At 43.8% G+C, this 15,678-nt stretch overlaps 1 pseudogene; it reads right to left on the bottom strand.

Annotated features, from left to right (window-relative positions):
• Positions 1-521: 521 nt before the first annotated feature.
• On the bottom strand, positions 522-1,617 carry LOC145402568 (uncharacterized; annotated as a pseudogene).
• Positions 1,618-15,678: the final 14,061 nt, after the last annotated feature.

The following is a 15,678-nucleotide window of genomic DNA, read 5'->3' as shown; positions in this document are numbered from 1 at the left end:
ACAGGAAGAGTGAGAGATTAACAAGGAGAGTGTATGTGAATAAGGTGGAGCGGGCAAGAGGAAGAGGGAGGCCAAGGATGAGATGGAGGAATGAAGTGGAGTGGTATATGAGAGAGGAGGGTAAGAGCTGGGAGCAGGACAGTGAAATGGCGGGGAACAGGGTGACATGGAGGCAGTTCGTTTGTGGCCACCCCTTACGGGATTAAGGCGTCTGGCAATACATAGATAGATAGAGACAGTTACATATGCAGATACTGCATTTGCAAGTGCACATGTTTCAAATACCAGTAATTAAAATTCTTTAGCTTCTGACCTTAAAGATGGCTCTCTGAAGTTTAACTAAATTATCTGGCTCTAGTTATCAGATAGATGGAAGCAAGTGAACTGCCTCTGATTCACTGAGCCTGAGGAAACTTTTGCATACTGAAACAGTGTATGGCATTAGCCAAAATGAAGACTTCACCTAATTCTACCTACTTTTTAGATAATTTAAGGAAACCAACAAACATAGTCATATAACATCAATGCTTCTTGATTTTTCTGTGGATGGCACTATGTTTGGCTAAATCCTTCTTTGTTCTAAACAATTTACCACATTCATTACACTTGAACTTCTTCACACCTGCATGAACATCCAAGTGCCGATTCAGATCACATTTCTTTCTAAACAGCTTTCCACATTCATCACATTTGAAATTTTTCACTCCTGAATGAATTAGTATGTGCTGAGTGAGATTACTTTTATCCCCAAACCGTTTACCACACTCGTCACATTTGAATTTCTTCACTCCCGAATGAACCAACAAGTGTCAGGTGAGATCACTTCTCCTCACAAAGGATTTACCACATTCATCACATCTGAACTTCCTCACTCCTGTATGTAACGACATGTGCTGGATGACACTGCTTTTCTCAGTGAATAGTTTACCACATTCATCACACCTGAATTTCTTCACTCCTGAATGAACTACTAGGTGTCGGGTGAGCTGACCTTTCTGAGCAAATAGCTTGCCACATTCTTCACACATAAACTTCTTCACATTGGCATGAATGTCCAGGTGTCGGATCAGATCAGATTTCCTTCTGAACACCTTATCACATTCCTCACACTTGAAGTTTTTCGTTTCCGAAAGAATTAACAAATGTTCTGTTAGATTATTTTTCTGACGGAACAGCTTACCACACTCATCACATTCAAACTTCTTTAAACTTGAATGAATTATTAAGTGCGCATTTAAATGACTTTTATCGCCAAACAACTTACCACATTCATCACACCTGAAGTCCTTCACTCCTGAATGAATTACCAGGTGTCGAATGAGATGGCTTTTCAGACTAAACCTTTTACCATATTCCTCACATTTAAAATTCTTGACTCCTAAATGAAGAAAGATGTGCTGGTTGAGCTGACTTTTGTACCCAAACACCTTACCACACTGCTCACATTTGAATCTCTTCACTCCGGAATGAACAACTGAGTGCTTCTTTAGCCACCTGCTTTATATCCTCACTCACTCCATGCTGTAACTTCTCTGCTTCTTCCTTAACCCCTGCTCTTACTCCTACATTCACCTCACATCCTGCCTTCACATCTGGTTCTTCCTTAACTCCCTCCATTACACCACATCTGGCTCTCTTACTCCCTTTCAAACTCAGTCAAGTCTCCACTTCATCACTTGCCTTATGATCTGCCTTCAATAAGATCACTATTGTGTACAAAATGTTCCCATAACTACTGAACAGCAACTTACGGCACACAGTAGCAGTGAACCTTAAATATCTGCATATAACTCATTACTAGAACACAATAATCATCAACACACATACTGGTATTAAGGCACCATAAATTTAACTCCACAGGTCATTACTAAAGATTCATAAACTGTCCATAAAGAGACTATAATTACCTGCGTTTCTAAGTTTAACAGTTGTCCTCTGGTTTTCACGCAAAACACCAGCAAAATGACAATAAATAAAAATGATACCACAACAGTTACATGATCCAAGCTGCAATATTACCACACATCAAATGCTTTATATTTACTACCATGTAATGAAGTAAACTAACACAGTATAGCCCATAAATGGTTGGATGAAGTACCACTTATAGGATGTGCTCAGGCAGTACATGATCTCATTCCTGTGTACACTCAGTAATTATTACTTTGGAAGTTGACTGTTGATCACACTGATGTATCTGCTTAACTGATGTGACTTCAGCTGTGGACCTGGAACAACAACTGCCATTAGACCGGCATACCAGTGAACCTGATAGCAATGTACAACTTTTGGTGCACACACAGCCAGGAGGCACAGCATGAAGATATGAGTTATGCCACAACCCTTACCTTACAGTTGGGTTCAGCACAATTCACATCAGCTCCCCTGCTGCACTGACTAATGGAAGACTTGTACTGTACATTAGGCATCCACTTTCCAGCTGCTCTCTCACCACTCATCTGAAACACAACACATTTCATTACATACACTGCCTTCTGGACAAGCACTGGACCACCAATAGCAGACAGGGTATGGGAGGTTATGATACTGCATTTAATATCCATAAAAAAACATGTGATGTGGTGTGTGGAAGGAAGAGAAGACGGAGGGGGGTGCAAGGAACAGCGTGGTGGACTGAAGAGGTGAGACAGGCTGTGGCACAAAAGAAGAAAGCATACAATGAATGGATGAGAAATAGGGGCATGGAAGAAGATGAGAGGCGGAAGAGAGAGTTATATGTAGAAAGAAAGAGAGAGGTGAAAAGATTAGTAAGAGAGAGTAAGAAGAAAGTGGATGAGGAATTTGGAAGGAATTTGAGTGTAAAGTGGAGGGACTGTAAGAAAATGTTCTGGAAAGAGGTGAAAAGAGTAAGACAGGGTGGAAGTGAAGTTAGCAGGGGAGTGAAAGATAAAAATGGTAGATTACTAGTGGAGAAGGGAGAAAAAGTGAGCAGATGGAGAGAACACTTTAAGGAATTGTTGAACATAGAGGATGGAAGTAATGCGAGTATAAGTGGCTGGGGAATGGCTGGGAGAAGGGTGGAGGTGAGAAGACAGGAAGAAATCAGTAGGATTGAAGTTGTGGAAGCAATGAAGAAAGTTAAATCGAGGAAAGCCCCAGGAATTGATGGAGTGTGTGGTGAAATGCTGAAGCATGTGGGAGAGATAGTAGTAGAATGGATGTGGAAGATGTGCAGATTGGCTTGGGAGGACGGTAGAGTCCCGGAGGATTGGAAGTCAGGTATAATTATTCCCTTGTACACAGGAAAAGGGGAAAAAGAAGTGAGTGGTAATCATAGGGGCATTTGTCTTCTTAGTGTAATAGGAAAAGTGTATGGTAGGATACTTATTGACAGAGTTAGAGAAAGAACAGAGGAATTAGTTGGAGAAGAACAGGGAGGCTTTAGGAAGGGAAGAGGTTGTGTAGATCAGATATTCATTCTTAGATCTTTAGTGGAAAAGTTTCTAGAGAAGGGAAAGAAGTAGTATGCGGCTTTCATGGATTTGGAGAAAGCATATGACAGGGTGGATAGACAAGGATTGTGGAAAGTGTTAAGAATATATGGAGTAGATGGGAAGTTATTGAATGCTGTGAAGAGTATGTACGATGGTGCGAAGGCTGCAGTGCATGTGGATGGTGAACTAAGTGAATTTTTCTCTTTGAAAGTTGGGTTGAAACAGGGATGTGTCATGTCTCCATGGTTGTTCAATCTTTACATGGATGGGGTAATAAAAGAGGTACAAGGTAGGGTAGTGGATGTTGGAGTGGCCCTAGTGAGAGAGGATAGTGTTTGGGAACTCCCTGTACTGTTGTTTGCAGATGATACTGTGTTGTTGAGTGAGGACGAAGGGGAGCTGCAAGGCTTGGTGGATGAGTTTGGGAGAGTGTGTAAGAAACGGAATCTAAAGGTGAATGTAGGGAAGAGTAAAGTGATGGTCTTTGAGAGAGGTGAAGTCAGTGAATGTACAGCGAGGTTGGAAGGTGAGGAATTGGAAAATGTGAGTACGTTTAAGTATTTGGGTAGTGTGATGAGTAAGGATGGAGGTTTGGAGGGTGAAGTGCATGAAAAGTTACAGCAGGGAAGAAAGGTTGCTGGTTCTTTGAAAGCAGTGATAAGAAACAGGGAAGTGAGCATGGAAGTGAAAAAGTTACTACATGACAGTATTGTGATACCAACTCTAACGTACAGAAGTGAAGCTTGGACATTGTTGGAAGGACACAAGTCAAGAGTGAGAGCAGTGGAAATGAGTTATTTAAGAGGAGCCTGTGGAGTCACATGGAGAGACAGGCTGACGAATGAGGATATAAAGGATCGTTGTGGTGTGGCTGTGGATGTGATAGGAAGCGTTATGAGGAACACACTGAGGTGGTTTGGCCATGTGGGGAGGATGGAGGGTGAAAGACTGACGAAGAGAGTGTATGTGAGTGAAGTGGAGGGGGGAAGAGGGAGGGGGAGACCGAGTATGAGAGAGGGGGGTGTGAGTTGGGAGCAGGGCAGTGAGATGGCGGGGGATGGGCGACTTGGAGGCGATTTGTTTGTGGCCACCCCAAACGGGATTGAGGCGTCTGGCAATAGATAGATAGATAGGAAAAACAAGATAACTTCTTATTTTTAACATAGTAAAAATCTCTTACTGCACCACACCTTTCAAGTAACTGTTACTGCACAACTCTGTCCAGACATGTAAGTGAAGAGCAAACAAGATGGTAAGCCAGCGAGGAGGTGGTGTGGTGTGAGCACAGGACTGTTGCCATGGTAACTGTGGCATTACCCTGACTCACCACAACCAGTTTCACCACAACTCCAGAGGCACATGTATACAGCACACCCCCATTATCCAAAGAGAGTTTTGTCAAAGAAAAAGGATCAGATAATGATTTACGGTCCTGACTCAATTCACGATTGTGTTATGTCACGTAAGAACTGATTGCATACTGATAAATCATAAATCAATAGCAATTAAATGTGAGTTTGGTGGCGATACACAGAAGGTCAAAGGCCAAGTAACAAAAAAAAAAAAAAAAAAAAATCTGCCACCCATGTGAGGCATGTCATAGGCTGGTCTGAGTCATCACCAAGGGTTCCCCCTGGGGCTGAGGGAGGGCTGGAGGACCTGAACAGGCACTTTAGGTCATCAGGGGTCAATGATGAGTGATGGGGAGAGTGAAGTGGTGTGACCAAGGGAGAGTATGGCAGTGTGGTGGGTGGGGAGCAATGTCAAGAGGAGGCAGAAGAGCAATGCAGCGAGGCAGCAGTACAGTAATGCGGTGTTTTCCAAGCCACAAGTTTCAGTATTTCACACACAAAAAACTTATCCCTCCACTTAATATCGCACACTGCATAATTCATCATGCACTTGCACTGTTATTTCATGATAGCAATGGTGTTTCAATGCGCATGTAAAGTTTGGAGGGGGAAAAAAAGTAAAAGTCTGCAGGGGCCATATCCAGAAAATAGGGCAGCTTGGGGTTGACAGTCCTCTTGTGCTCGGTCAAAAGGTCACAGATAAGAAGTGACACGTAAGCAGGTGCATTGTTGTGGTGATGCATCCGGCGTTTTGTTTGTCCATTCAGGCCTCTTCCTTTGCACTGCCTCCCTCAAACACTCAATCCTCCCCATAAGCCTGGTGCAACATCTGAAAAGTCTCCATAAAAGTTTTTCCCAATATGACACACAACCTCACATAAATACACTGCTCTTCAAGATCCTTCATTATTCAACTTGCAACAAATTTCCAAGTGTACTAAACACACGCTCATTCATGCACGTGTACCTCAATGCGTGATGCGTCTTGTGCTAGATTAAAGCTCAAAATCGTCACTACACAGCACTCCTGTCGCAATCACGCTAGCCTATGCCAGCTAGTTGGTGTGCTAATTAAAAAGTTTCATATCTTTTTGGACAGACCTCATACACGCTGGTGAGATGTGATAGAATACTGGGGTCTCAATACTGTAGCTGTTCTGACTGCACTAATACTTAGCAGTGTTTTTAAAGGGAGGGGGAGGCCAAGGATGCGATGGAGGGATGGAGTGGCGAGGTATATGAGAGATGAGTGTGTGAGCTGGGAGCAAGGCAGTGAAATGGCGGGGGACAGGGCGACATGGAAGGGATTTGTTTGTGGCCACCCCTTACGGGACTGAGGCATCTGGCAATAGATTGATAGAATCGATAGACAGTGTTTTTAGCACTGATGTACCCAGCAATAATAAAGTTGGTGTCTGTGTTTGAGAAGGAGCTGGGGACTATACTGAAACAGTGCAGTGTGGGAAGTGTCAGGAGGAATATAAATGTCTGGAGCGTTGATTTTTTTTTTTTTTTTAATGCAAGGAAGAAGGAACCAAAGGCCAGGCACCCACAAACCATTCCTTCCAAGAAAAAAAAAAAAAACTACAAAAGAGAGCCAAATTCAAGATCCGTTCATTTCGAGATGACTGGACACACTGTGTCTGAAAGACTGGAGATCATAGGAAGACCTAAATTGATACAGAGTGGCTGTGTTTCTCATATGGTGTCATTCTGGAGAAGTGATTGTGTTGTTTCTGTTGTCTTTGTAGAGAAATGATGGAAAATGTAGGTAATGAGGCCTCCTCCTTAGTCATCAGTTTTGTCTGTGTGGATATGAATTGGTGTGTGTGTGTGTGTGTGTGTGTGTGTGTGTGTGTGTGTGTGTGTGTGTGTGTGTGTGTGTGTGTGTGAAAGAGGGAGAGAGAGAGAGAGAGAGCTTTGTTTCTTGAGGTGGAGGCCATCAACATTTAACATACTAGTAGTAGGGTACAGGTAATCCCAGTGGGGCCAGATCCATCAACCACAGGCAAGCAATCACCCCTGCAGGGCTACCTTATGCAGTGCACTGATGTTCCCTTGCAGTGGACAGCTTTTTTTTTTTTTTTTTTTTTTTTTTAAATGAGAGGAAGAAGGAACCAAAGGCTGGGAGCCCGCAAAACAGTTCCTTCCAAGAAAAAAACAAAAACAATACAAAAGAGAGCCAAATTCAAGATCCATTCATTTTGAGACGCCTGGACACACTGCGTTTGAAAGACTGGAGATCATAGGCAATATAAATTACAGACAGAGGGAGACAGTTCCAGAGATGACCTGTTGCATAAATGAAGGACTGGGAGTAACAGTTAACTCTTGCATTAGAGAGTTGGACCTGGGGATGAGTGTTATGGTTTGGTCCTTGGATGGATGCTGCATTTGCATCTCTCCACCCAGTTAATAGGGGCAAAATTGTCAGCTCCACATCATCCCATAATTTGGTTATATTGTACTGTATGGTTGGCACCCAGTCTTGTAAATGGTTTCCAGGGTTATAGGTAACCATTACGTTTGGCACTCAGTGTAGAGTCACCTTAGGAAGAAGTGGGCAGCACCATATCAAGTGAATTAGTGAAAAGTGGTGGCGACCATCATCTGCTCAATTAATGTACTGATAGTGCTGCCTGCTTCCTCCTTCACCTTTATCACTCTAACACTGTGTCTGCCTTCCTCTCTTCCGATTTCTCCCTCTCCTTCCTGTCATTTTTTATTACTCTTCTTTTTCACTTCAGGTGGTTCTACACTGAGTGAAAAGCCTAATGGTTTCCTGTAACCCAAGAAACCATTTACAGCAGTGGATGGTACCACAGCCATACAGTATAACCAGATAATGGTGTGATGTGGCACCTGCTGTGGTGTTTCTGTCAAGTGGCTGGGGCAACACAACTGTGGCATCCATCCAGGGTCCAAACCTCCACACTTTTCCGCAAGGGAACACTGATTCGTTGTATGACACATCCCTGCAGGGGTGGCTGCTTGCCTGTGGTTGAAGGGTCTGCTTGGCCAGACAGACCACAGATACTTAACATCATCATCAAGTGAGTAGATGGTAAGTCAGTACCACCTACCACTACATTAAGTGTAGTATGTATCTGTGTTGTAGGTGTACACACTTATGTGCAGGGACTACGTTGCAGGATCTGTGGCGTGTGAGTGGGCAGGTTGTTGGAAGGGGTGGTGGGGATTGATGCATGGTGTGAGGAGGCGTGTTTGTGGATGTGTTACACCTGTCATACAACCATGTACTATGATGCTGCCTGGGATCTGGTAGTGTACTGCATGTGATGTGCGTCCATTCTCTGCAAGAAATGCATAAAAAATATCCACGTGTTTGTCTTCCATACATGATCTGTAGGAGACTAACCTTATCACTGGTTTCAGTGAAGCATGGAGGCTGGTGAGACTACTGTCAAAAAACATTGATCTATGATGGAAACATCAAATTTAAAAAAATGCAGTGAACAAGGTTATATGTTTACACTAACTGGTGCTCATATACTGTATTTTCCAAATAAGGTTACAAGAATGTTAAAATATTACTGGAAAACATGAACAGTGACAACAAACAATTATCAACTCCTGAATGCCAATGGAACCTTAAAACAAAACGACCTCAATGTAGGATACAAGTTTCCATTCGTTCCCAATTCACACATCAGACTCAAAAAGGTTTGTTGGATAACACTGTAACTTACTGGTGGTGGCTATCCTTGAATGATGGTTGGGCAGAGCCTATCCTTACCCACGTCCTGATGGATGTAAGACCAAGCCAACCAAACACCACCCCCCTAAAGACAGCTGACGCCACAACAATGACATACCTGAGGCCCACTTCAGCCATCTTTGCACTCCTACTCTCACCACAGTGTTGCAATATCACTGTCCAGTGAAGGTCCTTATACTCCCAGCTCCCATACTAGTATTTGCAAATATATATTTTTAATACAACTTCTTATGTACTTACATGTCATTTCATCAATCAAGGACAATACACCACATGAAGCATAAAGATGGACACCATATTGCAACACACCAAATATTATTTCTTCAGTTAATACAAAATCAATAGTCATTACTGAAGGGTTACCTTATAAATGCCGCAGGATTATAATCGCCATCTTGCAACCCCTCTTCACACAAATTTACTAAATTCTTCTACTACCTGATTACGATAAAACATTTCAAAAACCGTGATGTTTCATGGATATATTGTTGAATATATAGCAGACTTCCTAAATGCAACAGACTGTGCAGGACACTCCAACTCTTGAGTGGGAAGCTGGCGGAACTGGCATCAGTAACGGGTGACTGCTGAAGCCCATTGTATTGTGGTAAAGGTGGATTGTGTACTGTTTGTCAGGAATGGCTTTGACCACCACCTATAGCTCAGACTGCTGTCTATGCAAACCTGCTTCCTCTTGGTAAAAGCTGAGCTTAAGTACCTGCATCTTTTTATTATACTGTTTGTTTGTTTTTTTCCTGCTCTGTACTTTACTGCATCATCCTTTGGAATGAGTGGTTAGTTGTTAGGCTACTTTCATGCAACCACAGAATTTCTGATGCATACTTAACTTACTATTATTTACACCATCAGGTGTAGTGTAGATAACATGTGTTTTTGGTTGATTTCTTATTTTGGGTGTTTAATTATTGGAGACTTTTTTTTTTTTGGGGGGGAAGTGGCCAAAAAGTGAGCTGTGGGACATTTATCCAGAAAATATAGTCATTTATGAAGACCGGAAACAGGACCACAGTTAATGTTAAAACACCTTAAATATGACAAATTAACCAAAATTAATTAACCTAACCTGTTTTGTGGGCTTCACCTCCATGACCCACTGTGTTTAGCCACGTATGACTGCCACCTATGAAAACCACTTAGCCTAACCTTGAAAGTCCCCAGTATCCCAAGAATTCCATCTCAAACTTTGTCTAACCGGTAATAATGATTCAATAAACAATAAAAAATACAAAATGTGGACTATGAAGGCTGGAAATCTGGTACTTACAAACCAGTATGTGTAACTAATGCAGATGGTGGGAAACAGATTACCGTATCACTCTATCTATCAATCTATTGCCAGACGCCTTAATCCCTTATACGGGGTACCAAAAAAACAAATTGCCTCCACGTCACCCTGTCCCCCCCAATTTCACTGCCCTGCTCCCAATTCACACCTCCCTCTCTCTCTCACACCACTCACCACTTTTTAATGTGCTAGAACTGAATCAAAACAACTTGCCTTCACACACAAAAATGCTCAGTAATTGCAGGTAGGGCAGTGTCTTGAAAAATTTGTATAACGGAGATAGTCTTTGCCAGAGAAATCACAAATAACACCAAAATGCAATGAACACATCCCTCACACACCATAGAACGGGCAGTATTTGACGGCACCCAGCATTTATAGTACTTATGGTATGTCATTAGCTGGTGATCAGATGCCCTAAATGCTTTACTGTAAAAGTGGGATTCTAATGGATAGTCATGGGTGTTGGAGAAAGCAGGTGGAGATTGTTGGACTGAACTTGCTGGTGAGTCTCTTGAGTGTGTGGAAGAGTTGTTATTTGAGAGACATGTTATGTGCTGCAGGTGGGGCTGGAGCCAGCTCTAGACCTAGAGACCGCCCCTGGGACCCCCGGGCGGGACATCTCTCCACCCCGACACCGGAGACCCTCGTCCTCCGTTGGGCACTTGAGTGAGGGCTTCAGGCAGCTCTTCGGCCCCAGTCCTGAGGGCCGTACTCCTGTTCCCAACCCTGACAGTGCGAGGCCCTTTGCCGCACATAGCCCCAGACGAGAAAGGACATCCCTACGAGTGATTCTGTGGCCCCTGGATGCTGAGGCCCCTGGCGGAACTCAGCCCCCATCAGCAGCCGGACTGTGAGTTCCCCACCGCCCCTCTACCCACGCCGCCACCACACCCAGTCCTGACAGTGAGTGACAGTGAAAGTGCCGTGACAGTGATACAGTGACACTAGGGCTGGGCAGTGAGCTACTCTGTGTAAGGGAAGCCTAGACTAAGACCTGTCAGTGTTAACGTAACGAGAGGTGGAATAGTAGTGTAACAGTGAAACAGTGAACCCAGCCAAGTTGTGAATGTAGTGTCTGCCTACACAAGCATATCTCAATTTCAGTAACGTACCCTACCTCTAAGATCAATCGGTGCTACCAGAACCAAGGTGTGGATTAACAGTGAAACAGTGAATTAGAGTAAGCGGCCAAACAGTGACTGCAGTGCCCACCTATACACGTGTGACTCGGCCCCCAATAGCACAGCTTCCACCTAAGACCAATAAGTGCGTTGCCCACACTAAGCATGATATAAACTTCCCACGAAGCGACAGTGATTGGTTTGTCTGCCCACTGCCCCAAGTGCTGACTAGTGGTTTGTCTGCCCACTGCCCCCAGTGCTGACTAGTGGTTTCTCTGCCCCCTGCCCCAGTGCTGACTAGTTCACAGTTCACTTTATTCCCAATATTGTCCCAACAGTATCCCATGCGATACTACTTCCCATGATCTCTACATATAACTTATAATTGCCCAGATTCCTGTTCTCGTGACATCTACCTGTTCCACATATACAATGTCAATACATGTGTCAGATTGTTGCAATGAGTTTTTGTGTCCTGCCTCTCTCTTATTTGTCTAAGCTCCGGTCTAGAAAGGGAACCCAGCTACACACTAGGTGTTAGAGGGACAGGAAGCCGATGCTAAAACACCCAGCATAACAATAATAATTCATTCATCCATTCATCATCCAATCCTACATTGCCCCATGAGGAGCATAGGAACTCTGTACTAGGCAAGTGGATGAGAGTGACCAGCCTCACTCATCCCTGAGTGGCAATATGTGAGCAATAAACCCCAACCACCCCTTGGATATAAACCTGCACTGGCTCAATCCGATTGGATTGAACCAGGCGCCAAAATTTGGATATATGGTTACCACCCAGCATAGTAAATGGTTTCCTGGTGTACAGGAAACCATTTGGCTTGTCACTCAGTGTAGAGTCACTCACAGGCAGATGGTAGAGGAAAGAATGAAGGAAAGACAAAAGGGGATGGAAGGAAATAAGGATGGAGGAGAGGAAAAAGTAGACATCCAAGAGCAGCACTACACTGAGTGGATGGTGGGTGCCCCCACCTGCCACCAATAATAATAACAATAAGAAGAAGAAGAATATATAATAATAATAATAATAATAATAACAATAATAAAAATCTACAACAAGGACAGGAGCCACTTACCATCTGGGTAACACAGAAGGCATGTTGGAAGTTGTGAAAAGGGACCTGGTTATAACAGTGGTGACGCGACACAGAAAATTACACAGCACTTGTGTCTCTATAATGAACTTGGACGGCAGGCCTAGATCTGTATACCTGTGGAGGGGAGACAGTGGTAATTATTTATCTATCTATTCATTTATGTCTATCTACCTATCTATCTATCTATCTATCTATGTATGTCTATCTACCTATCTACCTATAACCTACCTACAGCCAGACGTCTTAATTCCATAAGGGGTGGCCACAAACCAATCCCCTCCATGTCACCCTGTCCCCTGCTATTTCCCAGCCCTCCCCCCAACTTACACCCCCCTCTCATATACCTCTCTACTCCATTGCTCCATCCCATCCTCGGTCTTCCCCCTCCCTCCACCTCATTCACATGCACTCTCCTAGTTAGTCTCTCACTCTCCATCCCCCCAACCTACACCTCCCCCTCTCTCATATACCTCTCTACTCCATCACTCAATCTCATCTTCAGTTTTCCTCTCCCTCTCTCCCCCCCTCCACCTCATTCACATACACTCTCCTAGTTAGTCTCTCACTCAGTAAGTTTAGTTCAACCAGAATCACCAGCAATATATAAACACAGTACAGTTCTTGTATACTCTCTCTCTCTCTCTCTCTCCCATTCCTTCCAATTCAATTTTGGTCTCATAAACTCACATTTTCTCTCCCTTCCTTCCTCACTCCTTCCTGTCTCTCTCTCTCCTCCTCTCTCATTCCTTCCAATTCATTTTCTCTCTTCCCTTCCCTTTCTATCCCCTTCCTTCCTGCCTCTCTCTTTCTCTCAACTGTGTTGCAGCATCAGTAATATTTGCGGCTGTTCCCACACCCAACTGTTGACAGAAGGTAGTTGTAGCAGCTCTTGTGTCTCCGCCTCCACCACAACACCACTGGCCAGAGAGAGAGAAAATCTGAGAGCGGCAAAAAGAAAATAAATCATCATCATCATCATCATCGTTATCTTCATCTTCATTGTCATCATTGTTGTCACCATCGTCATCATCATCACCATCATCATCATCATTATTTATTCACAATACAATGATGACCAAGGCAAATACCACACATTCCACTATCTATCTATCTATTTATCTATCTATTGCCAGACACCTTAATACTGTACGGAGCAGCCACAAATAAATCGCCTCCACGTCACCTTATCCTCTGTCATTTAGCTCCACTCCCTCCAACTGACATCCCCCTCTCTCATATATCCCCACTCCAGCCCTCCACCTCATCCTTGGTCTCCCTCTCCTCTCCCCTTCCACTGATAGACAGATAGATGGATAGACAGTTGAAGTCTTTATAAACAATACAATACAAATATGGCGCTAGTCACAAATAAGTGCTAGCCAAGAAACCATTGACTTTTTCTGCCACTGAGCTACCTAAGTATGAAAATCTGGGCCAAGTTAAGGTGAAAGGAGTATAGTAAGAGGTGTAAGGTCTGTGTGCTTTATGTCTATCTATCTATCTATTGCCAGACGCCTTAATCCCATACAGGGTGGCCATGAACAAATCACCTCCACGTCGTCCTCTCCCTCACCATTTCACTGCCCTGCTCCCAGCTCACATCCCCCTCTCTCATATACCTCGCTACTCCATCCCTCCATCTCATCCTTGGCCTCCCCCCCTCCCCCCCCTCTACCTCACTCACATACACTCTCCTCATCAGTCTCTCACTCTCCATCCTCTCCACATGGCCAAACCACCTCAGTGTGTTTCTCCTAACACTTCCTATCACACCCACCATATCTGCCTAAACCTGGACGGGACTGCCACCACCTCCTGCTTTGCCGTTCTCTGACAGTGTACGTGCTGCCAGTAGGGGTGTGACTCTCCCCTTCCCCCCACCCCATCTCCCAAACCCTCCTTGTAGAACCCTGCGGATGTAAAACTGACGTAAGATCGGTGTGAGATTTAAACCTGTTAGGGTGAGACTTGCGTAAGATCTAAACTGTCTCAACCCTGGGGATGTAAAATTGGCGTAAGAACCTGCTGGCGTAAGATTGGTGTGAGATTTTAACCTGTTGGGGTAAGATTTGCATACGATCTAAACTATCTACAGTATTCTATCTACAACCAGACACATAATCCTGTAAGGGGTGGCTGTATGTCTTTAAGTTGGTTGTTTTACGGGGAGGGGCACTAACCCTCCGCCAACCCACTTGCTGACATGTAGGGAACACGCATGGGTTGGTTATATGGTTACCACCCAGCGTTGTAAATGGTTTCTTGGCTTACAGGAAACCATTAGGCTTGTCACTCAGTGTAAAGCCACCTGTAAAGGAAAGAAAAGCAATATGAAGTGACAGGAAAGATGGGAGAAATAGGAAGAGAGGAGGGCAGGCACAGAAAGAGAATGATAAAGGTGAAGGAAGATGTAGGCAGCACTACATCAAGTGTGTGGATGATGGTGAGAAATAGGAAGATGGGAGGATAGACATGAAAAAGAATGATAAATGTGAAGGAAGAAGTAGACAGCACTACATCAAATGAGTGGATGATGATGAGAAATAGGAAGATGGGAGGACAGACATAGAAAAAGAATGATACTCGTAAATGTGAAGGAAGAAGTAGGCAGCACTATATCAAATGAGTGGATGATGGTGAGAAACAGGAAGATGGGAGGACAGACATGAAAAAGAATGATAAATGTGAAGGAAGAAGTAGGCAGCACTACATCAAATGAGTGGATGATAGTCACCACCATGTATCACGTAAACCTGTGGCATAATAGCTGCGTAAGATCAGTCTCCATGCGTCAAATCTGCGTAAGACGGGTGACGTGTGGACTATCATAGGAGGAAGATTAAGAAGAATGGCATCAGATCACTTGCGAGTATTTCTGTCTTAACATGTGTACTTCAGATTACCATGGACTGTATCTTTAGTACATTATTACATAGCAAGCCAAATGGTTTCCTGTAAGCCAAGAAACCATTTACAATGCTGGGTGGTAACCATATAATCAAACCATACGTGCTCCCTACGTGTCAAGTGGGTTGGTGGAGGGTTAGTGCCCCTCCCTGTAAAACAAATAACTCAAGAGTCAAATGGCCACCATGTACGGGATTATGGTGTCTGGCAATAGATAGATAGATAGACATTTATACATCTTATCTACCTTAATATTTTTTTATTTCTAGATTTTTTTTATGCTAGGAAGAAGGAACCAAAGGCCACGAGCCCACAATTACTGTTCCTTCCAAGAGAAAAACAAAATACAAGAGAGAGCCAAATTCAAGATCCGATCATTTTGAGATGCCTGGACACACTGCGTTTGAAAGCCTGGAGATCATAGGAAGCAGGAAATACAGACAGAGGGAGGTAGTTCCAGAATTGACCTGTTGCATAAATGAATGACTGGGAGTAACGGTTAACTCTTGCATTAGAGAGTTGGACAGAAAAGGGATGCGATGAGATGCCTCACACTGGTTGAGAAGAGAGGGGAGGGGAGGGCAGGGGAGGGCAGGGCAGGGCAGGAACCACTGAGATATTGGTGTTTATTAGAAGCCTGGCAACACATACGTATATACTGTGTTGTTGTGACAGGT

Source organism: Coenobita brevimanus, chromosome 58, assembly GCF_032717465.1.
Source record: "Coenobita brevimanus isolate Jiangsu-jjx chromosome 58, ASM3271746v2, whole genome shotgun sequence".
NCBI lineage: Eukaryota > Metazoa > Arthropoda > Malacostraca > Decapoda > Coenobitidae > Coenobita > Coenobita brevimanus.
The sequence above is the reverse complement of the archived record's forward strand: the minus strand, read 5'-3'. Positions and strand labels throughout refer to the sequence as shown.